The sequence below is a fragment of the Morus notabilis genome, unplaced genomic scaffold (assembly GCF_000414095.1).
Source record: "Morus notabilis unplaced genomic scaffold, ASM41409v2 Scaffold392, whole genome shotgun sequence".
In the NCBI taxonomy this organism is placed as follows: Eukaryota; Viridiplantae; Streptophyta; class Magnoliopsida; order Rosales; family Moraceae; genus Morus; species Morus notabilis.
Genome location: NW_010367553.1, coordinates 73,163 through 94,464, shown reverse-complemented (window position 1 = coordinate 94,464; position 21,302 = coordinate 73,163). Strand labels below are relative to the sequence as shown.

Below are 21,302 nucleotides of genomic sequence, written 5' to 3'. Positions count from 1 at the left end.
ATGAGGTACTATGTCTAGCTAAGGACTTTAAACGTAGCGCTTCGTGAGAGGCAACCCACATATGATGTTTCTTTAATTATGTGTCCAATGGAGTTCTTTGTTCGAAAAAAAAAGAAAAAAAAAGCAAATCAGGAGAGGGAGACAGAATGATAGGCGATATGTCGCCTGTCAATAGGCGATATGTCGCCTGAAGGATTTTGACAGCCATATTAGTCTCCGGGAACCTCAGATGGCGAACCCGACGGTGGAATTGATGATGCTGGATGAGGTATGGCCGATAACACTTAGACCGGCCGTGAGGTATTGTTTTTCTTTCCTTTGCCCTTTGAGTTTTAACACCGAACAGTGGGGACACTGTTCCTTTTAAGTTTGGGGGAGAGTATCATTTTCTTTTCTTTTGTTATCATCTCTACCTATTGATATTCTTTTTGTAGGGTAGTTAGATTTTAATTTATTTTGATATTTGTACCGAACTGAGTGTTATATTACATATGACTTTGGGCTTTGATGATGACTTCATGCTAGGCCCTCTTCTTTCATTCAGTATGTGTCTCTATATCTTTGACTGTGTGCTTGATCTATCATGCTTGCTTTTGATGTTGTTATCTCTATTTCTGAGCACATGTTCATCTACCTTTCCTTATTCGATGTGTGGTTTTGTGTGCAATTTTGAGACTTTTTATCGCAATGAGAACGCTAGAACTTACCCAAAGGACTTGTCGAGGCGAAATCCTAGGTCTTTGTTGTGTTGATAGGATAGAGGCCCTCTTTGGACCGTTTGAGCCAAAAAGCTAACCCGAGCAACATATTATCCATAGAGTCCCTCTTTGAGCCGAAAAAAAAAGAAAAAAAAACCAGTATTCATTTGTTTTACTGCCTGATAACCCAAACCTTGTAATGTATCAAACATTACCTTTACCCACTCACCTTGGCATCACACGTGACCCTTTCACCGAGCGTCGAACGTCTAGCCAGCGAGAGTCGTTAAGTGAGGAGTTTTCTGATACCGTCCTTGAACCTTTATATTCATCCCTCGCCGTTCTAAATGCGAATTTGACTTTGTGTTCCAAAAAACAAAAACAAAAAAAAAGAAAAAAAAAAAGAATTCATGTTTGGGGATCGATCATAATGGGGGATAGTGTTTATGGACGTTACATTCGAAGGTAAAGAGGCGAATCTAGAAGTAAAGGGCATTGGTTTTGGTTCGGTGAACGGAGGAGTCTATTATTGCCACCGTGCTTGTCTAGGGTGAGTCTGATTTTCTTTCTCCGATTCTCATCTATCCTTCACCCCAGCCTAAGGTTACAAGCCGAGTAAAGTCCTCTTGATCTCCATGACATTTGACCTACATTAGTGGAGATGAGTCAGACGGGTGAGCCTATGGTCGTTCTGTTTTAATGTTTATCTTGCGATTTGTCTTGATACACATGAGTCACATTTGTGTTTAGGTCTTGTAGAGATGATTTGCACACACTTACACGGAGGATGACAGTGTTAGAAGTTGAGTATTGAAGGTTGAAATTCTAGTCCTTTTCCAGATTCACATGTTGGGTGGGTGCAGAGGTGTTTGGTAACTTGAGATTATATGCCTGAGCTCTATGTTTACACTCTCAGTCGGTTCATTTCTATTTCTTTTGTTTTATTTTTAGTTTGTTATTTTAGGTTGTGTCGTTTTGCGTTCTTTTGTCCATTTCCCTTTGTGTGTTTTGTTTTATATTAGGTTTTTCTGCTTGAGGACAAGCAGCCATTCAAGTTTGGGGGTGTGATGAGTGCGTAATTTATGCACTCATTTGTTACTCCTTTAGCTAGTTTTGGCGTGTTTTTCCTCAAGTTGTTATGTGGATTTGATGACTTTCCCTTGAGTGTGTAGGAAAGGGTGAAATCGCTGAGTTTTGAGGCATTTTGGATCAAAAAGACAGAGAACGAGGCGATATGGCGCCTTCAGATGGCGATGCGACTCAGAAAGGAGCAAAATCGAGCAAACCTGTGCGAAGGACCCGAGAGGGATGCGATATGTCACCTCCTTTAGGCGATATGTCGCCTATTCTAGGGGATATGTCGCCCGATTTACCTGATTTTATTAGAAACATGCGTTTTGCCCTAGTTTGGTGCAGGGACTTTTATGGAAAGTGAGAATTAGCTTCTTGGGGATGTGTTGGACGTGGAATATAAGGAGGAGAGGCCGAAAACTGAAGGGAAGGAGGAGAAAAAGGGTTTGCAAAAGAAGAAAAACTGAATCGGAGAGGATTCGAGGGAAATTCTAGCGATTCTTCAAGAATTCCAAGCGTTCTTCATTCTCTTCTTATCTTTCTTCTTGTATTTTTCTGATTTTTGAATATTATTTTGAGATTGTGAACCACATGATGTGTGGCTAATTTTTTTATTTGTTAGGGTTTAGATGAATCTCTATTTGTGATTATTGTTTCGACGTTTTAATGTGCATTTAATTAAAGCTCTTCGTTTCTTTTGTGTTCTATTTTGAATTATTGCTGCTAAATCTATGATTTACATATTGCCATGCTTTATGAGATTTTGAATTGGGTAAATTTTTATTGTGAGGATTAATACTCGAGAGGGGAATGTTCAAGCAATCAAGAAACGGATAGAACAACTTAGGTTGGTGTGAGATCGAGAGATAAACATTGCCTAGGTAACCGAAACAATTTTAGGTTGTGAAATTGAGAAGTGGAATTCCAGGAATTGTTTCTAGAAGGGAACTTAATGAAGGTAGGGATGAATAGTTGTATAGAGATATAGGCTTGATATCACCTACACATTCTTTATGCGGCACAAAACTTGTTGCAAATGATTTGACTGCGCTTGAAATATCCTTCATATTCCCGAGGGCTTTAGTAACTTTTTGTTGGACCAACATTGCTCTCATTTTCTTTCTCCATAAACTGAAATCACCCAAGCCATCGAACTTCTCCAGTTCAAACTTCATCGAAACCATGGCTGACTTGAATCTTCGGTGACTTTTATAGAATTATTGAATCTTGATCTTTAAGCCCCCTTTTGATTTATGCCTCGAACCAAAGCTCTGATGCCACTATTAGGAAGATCCGAACACAAGCTCAAAGTTTTACACAAGAATCATTCAAAGAAAGAACACATAATATTTTACCGAGGTTCGGATTCAAAGAATCCTACATCCCCGTAGCGCTCACTTGCGAGAAACCCTTTCCACTAGTTAAGAATTGAGTACACCGTCAATCCTCGCCACTATCAGAGATTACAAAGGAAAAATAATCCAGAAAAGAAAACTGTACAGAAGAGACCCAACCACTAACGTGGTTCTCAGGTCAAATACCCAGTGAGTAAATCAATCTATTTACCCAAATTTTGCCAATACCAAAACACAAAGAGCAGATCTCTCACTACACCACAGTTTCTCTCTCTTGTTTCTCTCTCTAGAACTCTCTCTGAAAATACCCGAAAAACAAATCACTCTTTGTTCTAATCCGAAGAAGAAGAAGAAGACTTGTTGATATTCTAGAATTCTCTCCACCGACACTTGCTTCTCCACATATCACTTGATGAGTGGTGCTTCTAAATACTACACTCTGTTTTAGTAAGTTGCTAAACAACTAAACGACAACAAACATATGTAATCAATTCTTCATGTCGTTTTTCAGGAATTACTCCTCACAGAAGTTTCAAAAATCTTCATTCATTTTGTGCTCCAACTTTAGTAAAACTCTATCCAACAACTGAACAAAGTATCTGTTGTCTGTAAGAAATAACAAAAGCTAACAAAATAACAAATGAACACATTCTAAATCAAAAATCCAAAAAAAAAGATTTCTAGGCAACTAGTAGAAGGTAAGAGCGTCAAATCCATAAGCACAAATAAATAAAATAGATGAGAATTCATAAAGCGAGGGACACCCTAATTAAAGCATCTCACAACCAAGACTTGTCCCTAATTAAAGCATCTCACAACTAAGACAGACAAACGCAGGTTTAGGATGATAAACATTATGCAAATTATAAGCATCATTTCATTGAACATCATAGATATAGATTTACCAAGACAGACAAAAATTATTTAAAGACAAACCTGAAGTCTAGTCTTGAAGACCAAAGTTAATTTGTAGAAATAGATGCTCCAACAAAAAAGTCATCTCCATCATTTAACCTGTAAGAAAGTGATGCATCCTCAAAACAATGATCAAACTCTGCTAAAACTTCCACCATTTAACATGTAAATAAAGTAAGGACTAGTTAAACTATGCACAACTACATAGTTAAGTTGCATATGTTGTACAAAGAGTTGGAGAAAACATGATCACTTCAATGATGCATGAGTCTTCATTGGCTACATATAAACTCGAAAAAATAGACTAATCCTTACTTTTGATGCGAGAAGACTACAAATACGTGATGATTAGATTGTAGAACTTATATAAGTTAATTAAGCTAGACAAAATTTAGATCAGGCACTTACTTGACTTTTCAGCAACAGAATAATTATCTCATTCAATTTTTTCACATCCGTTTCTTATGAATGAAGATAAAATAGTACATATAACGAAACTAATCGTCTAAGTTTGTAGCATCGCCAACAACCGAATCATCATTAGGACTGTCATCATCTGAAGAAGGCAAATCAAGAGTGTTTAGGTCAACTGGTTCTGGACGATCAATCGTAGGTAATTGGATGTTGGGCTGCAATTTAGACACCAACTCTAACATCTTCATCTGATTGTCATAAATCTTCATTTGTTCCCGGTATGATTTCTTTAAATAACGATCCACACGTGGGTCAGGTTGAGCCGATGATGTTGCATCCGAGAATGAACCACCAGATGAAGGAGAAGCCTCGGAGTAATGCTTTTGGGAGAGCGTCGGACCCACTCCTATCTTATGTCCTCTACGCATGCCAAGAACTTGCTCTAAAACCCCATGCTCGTCAAGGGGGGGTCTAGTCGAGCTTGAACTAGTCTGTGTTCTCTGCATTTGTCTCTCCTCTTCCAGGGTGTTCTATATAATAATACATTATAATTGTTTTTACGTGTTATAGAACCACTATTTCAGTATAAAAAATTTAATATGAAAAGTAAAAATACTTACGAAAGTATGTTCCGCATGGGTATTAACCCAAGAGTCCCCGCGATGATGCATGTCCGTCTAATTATCTATGGCAGACATCGGCTCTTGGGTCTCCGTACTGGCTTGTCAAATAAATTACATTTGTTAAAATTCTTAAATTCTAACTAAATTTTGGCAGCATAACGACTTATTTTTCATATGATCCAAAAATCAAAACCTATAAAAAAACACCTTTAAAAGATTTCGGCACACCAGAGCTGCAAGATGTGCCACCCAGAACAAGAATCAAAAACATATAAATACGATAATGAAGTCAAAAAATAAGTACTAACCTTCTTATTGCGATGTTGAGAGTACGATATCCGACCATGTAAGCTTGGATACTTTTGGTTGCTGCGATTAGTTTTATTTGTCTTTGATATTTTCTGTTTATGATTAACTATAATAAGTAATAGTTACTTCAAATTATGTATAAAAAATCATCAAGTTCTAACAAATCTATAATTACTTGAAATTTGTCGCCGGAAAACCTATCGCAACAATGATCCCAATGAAGTTGATTTCTCATGTTACTCGGGAGACTTTCTCTACCATAGCGTTTGTAGTGGCAGTGTGATAAGTGAGTTTTAACTCACTTATTTAATGTCCTAAAATTCGATAATTTGCAATATCTTCAAGTTTTTAGGTTGTTTTAATATGTTTGTGAGTGATTCAGGTAAACAAAGAAGAATTGGATCACTTGGAAGAAAAACGTCAAAAGGAGCCCGACTCCAGCGTGCGCCCACATTAGGGACTCCAGCGCGCGCCCGCGCACCCACATTAGGGAAACCAGTGCATGCCCGCGCCCTGGCCCCCAGCGTGCCCGCGTGACTTGAGGCGCGCGCCCACACGCTAGCCGCGTTCCTCCAACTTCAGGCGCGCGCCCGCGCGCTATTCCTCCAACCCAGGCGTGCGGCCGCACGCTCTAAAGGCTCTGGCGAGCTGAGGCCATTTTCTGGGCATATAGAATTTGGCTGGGACAAAAAGGCAGCAGATAGAGAGGGCAGTGGAGAGTTTTGGAGACAACATAGACAAAGGAAAAACCCTAGTTTTTGGGGGCAGCAGACAGAGAGGAGAAAAATCCTAGTTTTTCTGGGGAATCAGAGGAAGCTCTTAGAGATTGGAAGCTGGACTACACTGAGTTTTATTTTTCTTCCTCTCCCTTTCTCTTGTTCTTAGACCTAGTATTTTCTCTATTTTTGCGGATTTATCATGTATTTTCATATTTGTTTAATCTTGAATATATTTGAGTTTACATTGATGGGTTGCTAGATTTTTATGCTAGGGGACTTGATGTAACCTTGCTACGATTATGCTATGCATATTTGATGCTATTTGATGTTTTTCATGCCCAAACATTTGTGCTCCTCTTTGCTTAATGCTTTAATAAATTGAAAGATTGATTAGAAGATTAAGATATGTAGATTTAGGCTTGAGTGAGTCACTTGCACATGTTGGGATTTGTTGAACACAGCCTAGTGAGTATTGGAATCGAGAGATGAATATGAGCTAGGTAATCACAAATGAATTAGAGCTTAATGAATGCACAATTAACTTAATTAATAAGGATATTAATTAGGTGGTTTTGCATATATTTGACTCGGTACTCAAGAGAGGGAGTTGGATTATTTTAGGAAATTCATGATTAATGTTTGGCTTGAGGGAAATCAATAGCATTAAAAAGGATTAGAATAATTAGGCAAGGTGAAATCAAGGACCCTAGCTACCTTATCATTAGAGCCCCCTTCGATCCCAAAAGTTTCTTCCATTGTTTAATTTGCACATCTAATTAGTTTAGCATTTTATTTTTATTGTGATTGATCTCATTCTCATGATTGGACTTGTCTAGAGAAAACTAGGTTATTCTAGTTATGATACTTAGCTAGATTTTAGGAACACAATCCTCCTGGGACACGACACTCACTACTAGAAAATAGGTGTTATTTTCGCACCGATCAAGTTTTTGGCGCCGTTGCCGGGGATTGGTTGTTGTCAAAACTTGGCTAATATTGTGACGAAGTAGCCTACTTTAATTTAGACATTTTTATTTTATTTTATTTTATTTTTGTCTTTAAATTCTTTTAAATTTTTGTTTGCTTATTTGCCTTTTTGTTCTTGAAGGTGAATGCAAAGAGCCCGTAGCTTGGAATTATTACCTCTTGACTTGGAGATTGAATGGACAATTCATGAAATTATAAGGGAAAAGAGAAATCAAGCATGAGCTATAGGTGATCAGAATCATAATAACAATTATATTGAGCAACATAGGGCAATTCGGGATTATTTCAAACCCCCAGTTCAGGAACACTATTCAGGTATCCGGAGGCAGACTGTCAATGCCAACAATTTTGAGCTGAAGCCTTCCTTGATCTCGATGGTTCAACAGAATCAGTTTGGGGGATTACCCACTGAGGACCCGAACACTCACTTGTCCATGTTCTTGGAAGCGGCCGACACAGTAGAGATTAATGGTGTCACTAAGGGCACCATCAAGTTGAAATTGTTCCCATTCTCTCTTTGGGACAAGGCTCGATAGTGGTTGATGTCACTGCCAACGGGGAGTATTGGCACTTAGGAAGAGATGGCTGAGAGGTTTCTTGCAAAGTTCTTCCCACCATCTAAGGCATCCCAGTTACGGAGTGAGATTGGATCTTTCCGCCAAAATAACTTTAAGCCATTGTATGAAGCTTAGGAACGGTTCAAGGACTTGCTCAAAAAATGTCCTCAGCATGGGTATGATGAGTGGATGCTGATTGACAGGTTCTATAATGGGTTGATTGGCCAATCGATGACTATTGTTGATAGCACTGCAGGTGGATCATTGATGGCAAAGTCTATTCTAGAGGCCTACAATTTGCTTGCGGAAATGTCTACCAACAGTTATCAATGGCCTTCAGAGCGTTCAATACCGAAGAAAACTGCTAGTATTCATGAGGTGGATCCATTAATTTCATTATCGGCACAGGTTTCACCTTTGTCAAATCAGATTGCAACCTTGACTAACAGAGAAGTGTCATCTAGCAGAGAGGCAGTGGCAGGTGCCAGTACACTTTTTGCACAGGATGAGTACACTCAAGAGCAGGTTCAGTTTGTGAACAACAGGAACTTTAACTATAGGCCAAATCAATTGCCCAATCACTATCATCCTGGCTTGAGGAACCATGAGAATTTCTCTTATGCCAACAATAGGAATGTTTTACAACCTCTTCCGGGTTTCAACCAACAAGGGGTGGAAAAGAAACCTTCTGTGGAAGATTTGTTGAGTACCTTCATTGTTGAGACTAGAGGGAGGTTTAACAAGGATGAGGCTAGACTTGACAACATTGAGACACATTGTAACAACATGAATGCAACCATGAAGTCCCTTGAGGTGCAAATCGGTCAACTAGCCAATGCGGTTAAGGGGTAATCATCTGGCAAGTTCCTAAGTGATACGGAGCCTAATTCCAAAGACCATTGCAAGGCTATCACCTTGAGAAGTGGGAAAGAAGTTGAGGCTCCTAAGCCCCAAGAGGATAAAACCGAGGAAGAAGAGGTAGGGTCGGAGCAACCGAAAGAGAGTGCAAGGCCCAAGTCGATCTCTTTTCCGTATAATCCTCCTCTCATCGCTCCTACACTCCCGTATCCGTAAAGATTCAAGAAGAAGAAGTTGGATGCTCAATTTTTGAAGTTTTTAGAGATTTTTAAGAAGATCCATATCAACATCCCCTTTACGGATGCACTTGAACAAATGCCTAATTATGTCAAGTTTATGAAGGATGTCATGAAAAAGAAGCGGAGGTTGGAGGATTATGAGACCGTCAAGCTAACAGAAGAGTGTAGCGCTATCCTTCAAAGGAAGTTGCCTCAAAAGTTGAAGGATCCAGGGAGTTCCACTATTCCGTGTACTATTGGAGATTCTCACTTTGAGAAGGCCTTGTGTGATCTTGGAGCTAGCATCAATCTTATGCCTCTGTCCGTCTTTCGAAACCTCGGACTTGGGGAAGTCACACCAACTACCATATGTTTACAAATGGCGGATAGGTCTCTCACTTATCCAAGGGGTGTCATAGAGGATGTGTTGGTGAAGGTGGATAAATTCTTTTTTCCCACTGATTTTTTTGTGTTGGATATGGAAGAGGATCGAGAAATTCCCATCATCCTGGGGAGACCCTTTTTGGCTACCGAAAGAGCGTTGATCGATGTGCAAAGTGGTAATTTGACTTTAAGAATGAATAATGAGGAAGTGAAGTTCAACATCCTTAACACAATGAGATTTCCAGAAGAGAAATCAACATGTCACCAGGTGGAAGTGGTAGAGTCGTGCATCAAGGAATTCTTTCAAGAAGTAACCCACAATGACCCTCTAGAACACAGCCTCACTACATCCTTGAACATGGTCGATTTTGGTGAAGATCGTTGTATTAAGGAAGAGGGTATCGTTGATAGTATTCTAGCTCTTAAGGCTTTACCGTGTGAAGTGGGGGATAATGCTCAAGTGAAAATTTTAGAGAAGCTTGGTGAGTGCTTCGTCTCCCCAAGCTCATCGAAAGAAGGGTTAGTGCTGAAACAATTACCGGAACATCTTCGTTATGCCTTTTTAGGTGAGGATTCTTTTAAACTGATTATTATTTCGGCTTCGTCTCCCCAAGCTCATCGAAAGAAGGGTTAGTGCTGAAACAATTACCGGAACATCTTCGTTATGCCTTTTTGGGTGAGGATTCTTTTAAATCGATTATTATTTCGGCTTCTTTGAACAAGGAAGAAGAAGCGAAGCTCTTAGTTGTTTTGAAGAAACACGAGTCTGCCTTTGCTTGGTCTATTTCGGATATTAAGGGTATAAGTCCTACAATTTGCATGCACAAGATTCTCATGGAAGATGCTTACAAGCCATCTATTGAGCACCAAAGAAGATTGAATCCAGCCATGAAGGAGGTGGTGCGAGATGAGGTGCTGAAGTTGTTGAATGCTAGGATCATTTATACCATTTCGGATAGCTCATGGGTCAGTCCGATTCAAGTTGTGCCAAAGAAGGGTGGCATAACGGTGGTGAAAAATGAAAATAATGAACTCATCCCTTCAAGAATAGTGACTGGATGGCGAGTTTGTATTGACTACCGAAAGTTGAACAAGGCTACTAGGAAGGATCATTTTCCCCTTCCTTTCATTGATCAAATGTTGGACCGGTTGGCGGGGTACGACTATTACTGTTTTCTTGATGGATACTCGGGCTACAATTAAATTGCCATAGCCCCCGAAGACCAGGAGAAAACAACATTCACTTGTCCTTATGGTACTTTTGCTTTTCGGCAGATGCCCTTCAGTTTATGCAATGCACCGGCCACTTTTCAAAGGTGCATGATGGCAATCTTCTCGGATATGGTAGAAGAGATTATGGAGATTTTCATGGATGATTTTTCAGTTTTCAGATCAACATTCAACCATTGCCTCCACAATCTTTCTCTCGTGTTGCAACGATGTGAGGAGAAGAATCTAGTTCTCAATTGGGAGAAGTGTCATTTCATGGTACAAGAAGGGATCGTTCTCAGACATAGAATTTCATCGCAAGGAATAGAGGTGGACAAGGCTAAGATAGCCGTGATTGAAAAGCTTCCGCCACCTATAAATGTGAAGGGAGTCCGGAGTTTCCTTGGTCATGTGGGATTCTATCGGAGGTTCATAAAAGATTTCTCTAAGGTTATCAAGCCATTGTGTAACCTCCTAGAGAAGGATGCGGTCTTCAACTTTGATAAGTCTTGTTTAGAAGCCTTCAATGCTATCAAAGAGAAACTAGTTTCGGCTCCGGTTATGGTGGCACCCGATTGAAATGAGCCATGCGAGATTATGGGTGATGCTAGTGACTATGCCGCTGGGGCAGTTCTTGGTCAAAGGAGAGACAAGATTTTTTGAGCCATTTACTATGCCAGTACGACATTGAATGAGGCCCAACTCAATTACACCACCATCGAGAAGGAGATGCTTGCGGTGGTATTTTCTTGTGATAAATTTTAGTCCTACATCATTGGGTCCAAGGTGGTAGTTTTCACGGATCATGCAGCAATTCGCTACTTGTTTGCGAAGAAAGATGCCAAGCCTCGCTTGATTCGTTGGATTCTTTTGCTTCAAGAATTCGACATCGAGATATGAGACAAAAGAGGTTCAAAAAACATGGTTGCAGATCATCTCTCCAGGCTAGAGCAATTGGAAGTGGACGAAACCCCCATTATTCAAGAAACATTCCCGGATGAACACTTGTTTGAGGTTGAAGTGAGGCTCCCTTGGTTCGCAGATTTCGTCAACTACCTTTCTTGTGAGGTATTACCACCGGACTTGAGTCCCTATCAAAAGATTCCTTCATGATGTGAGATGTTATCTTTGGGATGATCCAATATTGTTCAAAAGATGCTCCGATCAAGTTATTCGGAGATGCATTCCTGAAGAGGAAATACATGATATTCTCCATCATTGTCACTCGTTGCTCTATGGTGGACATTTTGGTGCAACAAGAACATCGGCGAAGGTTCTTCAATCTGGTTTTTATTGGCCAACCTTGTTTCGGGATTGTCATGAGTTTGTAAAGCGTTGTGACCGTTGTCAACGTGTGGGGAACATCTCTAAAAGGCATGAAATGCCCTTGAGCAATATTATGGAAGTGGAAATATTTGATGTTTGGGGTATTGACTTCCTGGGGCCTTTCCCGCCTTCATATGGTTAGCTTTACATTCTCTTGGCGGTGGATTATGTCTCTAAGTGGGTGGAAGCTATTGCCACTCCAACAAATGAAGCCTAGGTGGTTGTGAAATTTCTGCATAAGAACATCTTCACAAGGTTCGGTACCCTCCGAGCCATCATAAGCGATGAAGGGACGCATTTTTGCAACAAGGTGTTCAATGCGCTGTTGGCCAAGTATGGAGTAAGGCACAAGATCACCCTAGCTTACCATCCGCAAACCAATGGTCAAGCGGAAGTTTCTAACCGGGAGGTCAAGCTCATTTTGGAGAAGACAGTGAACACTAACCATAAGGATTGGTCAACAAAGCTGGACGATGCTTTATGGGCGTATAGGACAGCTTTCAAAACACCAATCGGAATGTCACCCTATCGGTTGGTGTTCGGGAAGCCTTGCCATCTACCGGTGGAGCTTGAGCACAAAGCGTTTTGGGCCATCAAGAAGTTGAATTTTAACTTGAACGCTTCCGGTGAGCAGCGCCTACTCCAACTAAATGAACTTAAGGAATTTCAGAATGAGGCCTATGAGAATGCAAGGCTATACAACGAGCGCATCAAGAAGTGGCACGATCAAAAAATCTTAAGGAAAGAATTCCTTCCGGGGCAAAAAGTATTGCTTTTCAATTCCCAGTTGAAACTCTTTCTGGGAAAATTGAGATCGAGATGGTCCGGACCCTTTGAAATCAAACAAGTATTCCCCTTTGGTGCAGTTGAACTTTTAGGAGGTGATGGGCAAACTTTCCGCGTGAACGGGCAAAGGTTGAAGCATTACCATGGAGGAGAAGAGCGGAAAGTTGTTAGCATCTCTCTTACGGACCCAAATTGAGTGGAAGCATCACCACGTCTAGCTAGAGATGTTAAATTAAGCGCTTCTTGGGAGGCAACCCAAGCCTTTTATTGATTTATTTTATTTTATTTTATTTTATTTTATTTTATTTTATTTTTATTTTTATTTTTATTTTTTTCCTTCATCTTTTCAATTGTCATCTTCAAGGAGTAGGGAGTTCAGGAACAGGCGCGCGTCCGTGCGATTCCAGACGCGCGCCCGCGCGACCGCGCTATGCTGAAAGTCCAGGAGCAGGCGCGCGCCCGCGCGACCGCGTAGTGGACTGAAATTCCAGAAGCAGGCACGCGCCTGCGCGACCACGCAGAGGACTGAAATTCTAGAAGTAGGCGCGCGCCCACGCGTGCCCGTGAAAAAAAAAGTGTTTATCCCAGAGGGGTTATTCTCTCCATCCCCCTACCTCATCTCTCCTTCTCCATCTCTTTCCCTCATCTCTCGCCCTCCCTCATGATGAGAACCGTCTCTCACCCTCCCTCATCTCTCTCTAACCATCACAACTCATCTCTCTTCCAACAACACCTCCAGCCACCATTGTGCCACATCCAGCAGCCACCGTAGAGCCTCCGACACCGGAATTTGTGCAACAAAATTGGAAGAATTTTCCAAAGTGTTCCAAGGGTTCTAAGGCTCCAAAAAAATCCGACCAAGGTACGCATTTTTCTTGATGCAAGTTGGTAGCATTCTTGGGGAGTGTTGATGAAATTTGAGAATTAGGCTTAGAAATTTCAGTTTATGCACTTTACATGTTCGATAAAAAGCCTAAGAGACTGTTGTGTGTGAAACTTAGTTTTTCAACGTGGGAAATCACTTGTTTGGGGTGTGCAGTAATTGGGAGTTGCTTGAACTTAAATTATGGTTTGTTGTGGAGCATCACTTTAATTGCATTTGGGAACTAGTGGTGGATTCATTTAGATAATAGTTGACAATCTGTGGTTGCACGCCAAGGGTTTGTAGAATTGTCTAAGTGAATCAACAGGGTGCCCGCGAAGTGTTCGCTAATTTGCCAAGCCAACTACAACTGAACAATCATGCCTCAAAAACGTGGGAAAGGCAAAGCATCATCTTCTGGCTCATCTGGCCTCCGTCTTATTGATGGAAAATTTGTGGATGAGGCGGCAAAAGCCAAATTCTGGAAATTCATGGAGAAAAGCAAGTCAATAAGAGTGGAGAGGGGTTTAAGGCCTCCAGAATTCGACATAGAGGGCGACATTGCAAACAACATCGTACAGCGAAACTAGCAAAACCTCACCGACATGCAAAACCCAGCGGTTGAAACAGTTGTGCGAGAGTTCTATGCCAACGGGTATTATCAATGAGACAACGATAAAATTTGTGTGCGGGGAAAGATGGTATCCTTCCCCCCGGAAGTAATAAACAGGTACTACGACATAAGGGCAGTTGAAGATGATGAATACGCTGTGTTCCTTACAGAAGGAGGGGATTATGACCCCATTGTCAGAGAGATGTGTATTCCAGGTACCGAATGGGCCACAAAGGAAGATGACAGTGATGTGGCGCACTACTTTCCTGAAAATTGCCTGAACATTTATGCCAAGGCATGGAATAAATTCATTTGCGCCTCCATTATGCCCACCAGCCACGAGCACCAAGTGTGTACAAACCAAGCTGCCCTGTTGTTTGCAATTTGCAAAGGCTGGAGCATCGATATTGGTGTGGTTATTAGGGATGATTTGGTGAAGTCCCTTGAGGCGAGAACGACGGGTGCTCATATCCATCCATGTCTTATCACTAGGCTATGTTGAAATGCATGTGTGCCAATTGATCTAACCGAGCCATTGAGACCATGTGGTGCGTTAATTGATAAATCTTCAATCGATAAATTTGTTAAATGGCATGAGGGCAGGCACATCGAATCAGGCTTGGGTTTTGAACTCTACGACAACAATGATGCACCCCGACCTCCCACCCTACTCCCGCGACTTCGTGTTTTGGGAGGAAGGAATCGGATTCAAGGAATCTCAGCCCAACAAACAAGTGCTCTACAGGAGCATGAACGGATACGTGAAGAGAACTGCCACCGCCAACCGTCCCGCACCCGCACTCACCGCGAAGAAGTAGGCCCGTCATCCGCACCAGATATGACCCATCACATTCCCTCTATCGAGGATGTTTATCGAATGACGATCCAACAAGGCAAAAATCTAACGGAACTGCAGGCCAAACTCAATCAACAAGACCACGTCATATATGAGGTCCTAGATCAAGTTAAGGATATGCAACACCGTGACATCATGAGAAGCCATTATGAGCAGCAGTTCCATCATTATTTGGCTTCTCAAGGTCCTGCCAACTCATCCACCGCAATGCCCCCCGCCTATCCCGACTATCTCTTCCGACCCTACCACCCTCAATCACCACCAGAAACTCAAGAGGGAAGTGATGACAATGAAGGGATGTAACTTCATCCCCGAGGTATGTGTCCTTGTTCTTTTATTCGTTCCAACATTGAGGACAATGTTGTACACAAGTTTGGGGGGATGAAAATGTTTTAAAAAAAACAAAATTTATTTGCCTCATATTTTGTTTTTGCTAGCCAAAGAATTCAATGATAGAATTGTGTTAAGAAGTGTCCTTAGGTCTTTGAAAATGTTTTTAGCATCGATTGTCTATGTGCTTGACTCCCTTGTTGGTTGCAATTCTCTCTTGATTTCCTGCATCTTTTACCACGATAAACCTTGATCACCTAGTCTTTTGAGCATTTAGAGAATATTTATGTGACTTAGGAGGCTCTTGCATTTGAAAAAGGAGTTCTAGAACTCATCCTAGTGCTACTCGAGGCGAAATCCTAGGTTGGGGTGTTGTTGGAGAAATGATTTAGGCATTTTCTTGGATCGTTTGAGCCTTAAATAGCTAACCTATAGAAAACTTACCACTAGTCTCCCCCATTGAGCCTATGTGACCCCGTTTCTTTCATTACCCACATAAATTAACCTAGCCATTTTATGAATCTCCTTCACTTAACCTATCATTTATGGGCATGTTTGCATCATTGCATGAATTTGAAGATATAATTGTTGAGACAATCATTAAAAGTGTTGAGCATTTCATTTGTGGTTTGGGAATTAAAAAAAAAAGAGAAAGAAAGAAAGAAAGAAAAGAAAAAAAAAGAAAATAAATTCTTATGAAATTCTTGTTTTTATGTTTCGAGTTTATTCATGAATAAAGTGTTGTGGGAATGATGGTAAATAGAGAATTGAGTAAAGTGGGAGTTGTTGTGTCAGTTTCCAATCATTCATGCAAGATCTATGGGGTGCACTTCATGCCTAGGGTGATCCTAAGCCTAAAATTTCCCATCTCATCTACCGTACACCCTAGCCTTGTGTTACAATCCTTAAGAAGCCCTAATGATCCTCAATTTTACCTCAACCCACATTAGTGGAGAGTAGCACGAAAGATGATCTTATGAAATTATCTAGAATTTTATGAGTGACCTTTACATTACCGCCTAATTGCATAAATTTATCCGGGTGCTATCATTGATGAAGTGGTCTTGGTTGTGCACACACTCACATTGAGGGAATCTTGTTTGAATCGTTACTAGCATGGGAGCTGAAATTCTAGACAACTTTGGTGTTAGGCAATTCCTTCGAGCTTTGGTACTTTTAACCTTTGTGATAAATGTTCTTGGCTATCAATTCGAAACTTGGCTCATGCATAGTTTTTTATTCTCCTTTCTCATTGTTTTCTTTCCTCTCTTTAATTTTGTTTTCTTTTGCTTAAAGACAAGCAATTGTTCAAGTTCGGGGGTATTTGATAAGTGAGTTTTAACTCACTTATTTAATGTCCTAAAATTGGATAATTTGCAATATCTTTAAGTTTTTAGGTTGTTTTAATATGTTTGTGAGTGATTCAGGTAAACAAAGAAGAATTGGATCACTTGGAAGAAAAACGTCAAAAGGAGCCCAACTCCAGCACGCGCCCGCGCACCCACATCAAGGACTCCAGCGCGCGCCCGCGCACCCACATCAGGGAAACCAGTGCGCGCCCTGGCCCCCAGCGCGCCCACGCGACTTGAAGCACGCACCCGTGCGCTAGCCGCATTCCTCCAACTTCAGGCGCGCGCCCGCGCGCTATTCCTCCAATCCAAGCGCGCGGTCGCGAGCTCTGAGGGCTCTGGCAAGCTGAGGCCATTTTCTGGGCATATAGAATTTGGCTGGGCCGAAAAGGCAGCAGATAGAGAGGGCAGTGGAGAGTTTTGGAGACAACATAGACAAAGGAAAAACCCTAGTTTTTGGGGGCAGCAGACAGAGAGGAGAAAACCCCTAGTTTTTCTGGGGAATCAGAGGAAGCTCTTGGAGATTAGAAGCTGGACTACACTGAGTTTTATTTTTCTTCCTCTCCCTTTCTCTTGTTCTTAGACCTAGTATTTTCTCTATTTTTGCGGATTTATCATGTATTTTTAGATTTGTTTAATCTTGAATATATTTGAGTTTACATTGATGGGTTGCTAGATTTTTATGCTAGGGGACTTCATGTAACCTTGCTACGATTATGCTATGAATATTTGATGCTATTTGATGTTTTTCATGCCCAAACATTTGTGCTCTTCTTTGCTTAATGCTTTAATAAATTGAAATATTGATTAGAAGATTTAGATATGTGGATTTAGGCTTGAGAGAGTCACTTGCACATGTTGGGATTTGTTGAACATAGCCTAGTGAGTATTGGAATCGAGAGATGAATATGAGCTAGGTAATCACAAATGAATTAGAGCTTAATGAATGCACAATTAACTTAATTAATAGGGATATTAATTAGGTAGTTTTGCATATATTTGACTCGGCACTCGAGAAGGGGAGTTGGATTATTTTAGAAAATTCATGATTAATGTTTGGCTTGAGGGAAATCAATAGCATTGAAAAGGATTAGAATAATTAGGCAAGGTGAAATCAAGAACCCTAGCTACCTTATCATTAGAGCCCCCTTCGATCCCAAAAGTTTCTTCCATTGTTTAATTTACTCATCTAATTAGTTTAGCATTTTATTTTTGTTTTGATTGATCTCATTCTCATGATTGGACTTGTCTAGATAAAACTAGGTTATTCTAGTTGTGATACTTAGCTAGATTTTATGAACACAATCCTCCTGGGACACGACACTCACTCGCTACTTTATTACTTATCGACCTCGTGCACTTGCGAGTAGAAAATAGGTGTTATTTTCACACCGATCACGGTGCAGGGAACTTTTCAAGTCCTTGTAGTACTTTGCTGCCTCCCTATCAACAATGGACCTCAGAATGCCATTCTTGTAGTTGTATTCCACGTTAAACCATTTCTTGCAAAATAGTTTCACATCGTTAAAACGCATTGTTAACTATAGTATAAACTATACAAATTATTTCATTAAAAAAATACCAGCATCCGGTTTTGAATTGTCCTCTTGTCCACATTGCTAATGTCCTTCTAAGCATCATGGAAGGGCTCGCATATGTCCCTGGTATGAATACCAACCGCACTATTAAACCAGGCACCATATTTACCAAGTACCTCCCGCCTCATCAAATTCTACTGTGATTTTTACGTCTTGAAGGACCATTTGGGTGATTTCATAACCTTTTGCCCCACCTCGACCTCTACGTTGTCGAGATTCAGGTGCTGTAAGCATATGTAAGCATTTCAAATCAACATGTACTACTACATTTATTTATTATATGATAGAACGGGAAAAAACTCAGAATAACATACCAGATTCACAGAATGCGGGGACTCTGTGAAGACCAGGAGGAGACTGCGCTTCTGAAGAGCCAGCACAAGTCGCTAACGTACCAGCCATCAATGTCTGTGAACAAATTCATATTAATAATAATATTTATAAATTCACAGAAGATCATAATATTAAAACGAAATCTGAGAAAAATGACAAAGATTACTATTCTATAGTTCTACTCATTGTCACTGCTACATTATTGATTGTCGCCATCATCATTTATGTCATCATCGTCTTCAGATTCGATGACTTCCTCTTCAACGTACTCCTCTAAAGTTTCATCGTCTTCGTCATTAATAAAATCATCAACTACGGGAGACTTATCTTTCATAATTGCATCAACATCGGTAGTGACAACATTAGATGATACATCATCTCGATTCAATACAAATGAGTCAATCTCTGGTAGTTCCACTACTAACTCAATATTTGTTGACTCCGTATCCTGGACTATTATCACGTCATCAATGTAAGTTTCTGGAATGTCCCAAATATGTTGATGTCTAAAGTGTTCTACAACCTTCTAGTTTGGACCGTTAAATAAATCATCTACGTAAAAAACTTGCTTTGCTTGAGATGCAAGTATGAAAGGTTCGTTTTCGTACCACGTGTCTTTAACAAAAACGCTTATTCTATTTTTGTAGTGCTGAATCCTTTTCTTCCCCGGACGAGTGTCAAACCACAGACATTTAAAAAGCATAACTGAATTGTCGTTCAAGTAGGACAGTTCATAAATATCCTCCAAAACTCCATAAAACATTTGGTTATCAAGTCCGTGAACACAAACACCATTATTTTGAGTACTTCGATTCATATCCCGATTGCATGTCAGAAACTTGACACCGTTCACCACACAACCAGGATAACTTCGACATGAGAAGTTTAAACCACTTGAAAGTGAAAGTATTTGATCATTCACTTCTGGGCCATTCTGCTTTCGAATATTGAAAATCTATAAGGAGACATGAATTTTGTTTAAAACGAAACTTTTTAACAATACAACAATGTTAATGCAAATTACCATCGATAAATGTACCTTATTCTTAAACCATTTTGGAAACTCTTTCGATTGAATTTCATCCAATGGTATGATTCACCCGCCGGCATCAATCTCCCTCCTATGGTCACTGTTTAACAGAGAATGAAAGTAAAGGACACGATTGTATGCGACACAATCAATGAACAATTAAGTAACAAAAGTGAAAGTAATACGTACTCAATGAACTGCTAAATTTCTGGACAGTTCTGTAGGACGTACCACTCGGCTTTCTCTCACAAATGAGTATCCAATGTGACGGGGGTCATCTTGCCAATTGGCCGACAGCGAGTATCAAATACAGAAATCCTTTCAACAATACGATCTTCATCGTCTACCCAATTTTTAGCTAGTCGGTTAAACCGTGTTTCAACTCCAGTTAAATACAATGAACAAAAAGTCAGAGCTTCGTTCACAATGTATGCCTCAACAATCGAACCCTCAGGACATGCACGAATCTTGACATATTTCTTTAATGATCCAAGAAAACGTTCAAATGGATACATCCATCTTAAGTGAACGGGTCCTCCTCGAATGGCTTCTTCAGGCAAGTGTATAACTAAATGTACCATTACGTCAAAAAAGGCAGGAGGAAAAATTGTTTCTAACTTGCATAAAATAAGCACAATATCTTGTTGAGCTTTCTCTAAATCACTTTTTCGCAATGTCCTTGAGCATATTAACTCGAAAAAATTACTTAATTATGTTATTGCATCAACGATCTCTTTCTTCATGAATGGTCGTATCCCTGTTGGCAATAATCGCTGCATTATGATGTGACAGTCATGTGATTTTAGCCCAGTAATTTTATTCTTCCCTTCGATCACATTTTTCTTTAAATTTGAAGCAAATCCATCAGGAAACCTTATTGATTTTAAAAAATCACAACTTTTTACCGTCCTCGGGAGATAATGTATAAGACGCATGTGGTTTCATCCAATGATCACCGTCTTTGTACAAATGCAACTCCTTGCGCACCCCCATATTTTGCAGATCGATTCTCGCCTTATCCGTATCTTTACTTTTTCCATCAATGTCAAGAATTGTGCCCAATAAGCTGTCGCATACATTCTTCTCAATATGCATGACATCTAAGTTGTGACGTAACGACAATGACTTCCAATAAGGCAACTCCCAAAAGATACTCTTTTTTGTCCAATTAAGCTCGCTTGCATGTCTTTTCCGCTTCTTACCACCATACTTTTCATGTTTACCAGGCAATCTGATGGACACATTTTGTAACTGAGCTAAGATTTGGTGAACAGATTTTCGAACCGGTGGAGGTCGTTTCTCAACCATACCATCAAACTTTTTATTTTTTTCTCATCTCATGTTTAATAGGAAGCCCTTGCCGATGGCTAACAAAATAAGTCTTACTTGTTATCCTCTTTGAAGGAGTTGCATCGTTGCAAGTTGGGCATGCTAAATAGCCCTGACCACTCCATCCAGATAAACTACTACGAGGAGGAAAATCATTAAATATCATGAGCAACATAGCTCGCATCTGAAATGATGTATTCAAAACTGCGTCACATACAATGACTCCTTCATTCTACAAATCTTTTAGCTCATCCACAAGGGGCCTTAAAAAGACATCCATATCTTTTCCGGGTGCATTTGGGCCAGGAATTAACAATGTCAACATCTTATAAGGATCCTTAGTGCATAACCACGGAGGTAAATTGTAGGCCGTTAAAACCACCGGCCACATACTGTATGAGAGACTCATGTTTCCGAAAGGATTGAAACCATCAGCGGCCAACCCCAAGCGAACATTTCTCGGTTCATGTGAAAACTCAGGATACTTTTCATCTACCTCCTTCAATTCATTACCATCGACTAGATGACGCATTAAATCCTCATCATTTGAACGTCCACACTGGTGCCATGTCA

General features: G+C 40.3%; 1 pseudogene; it reads right to left on the bottom strand.

Annotated features, from left to right (window-relative positions):
* Positions 1-7,744: 7,744 nt before the first annotated feature.
* LOC112094418 lies at positions 7,745-7,827 on the bottom strand (annotated as a pseudogene).
* Between the last annotated feature and the right edge of the window lie 13,475 nt (positions 7,828-21,302).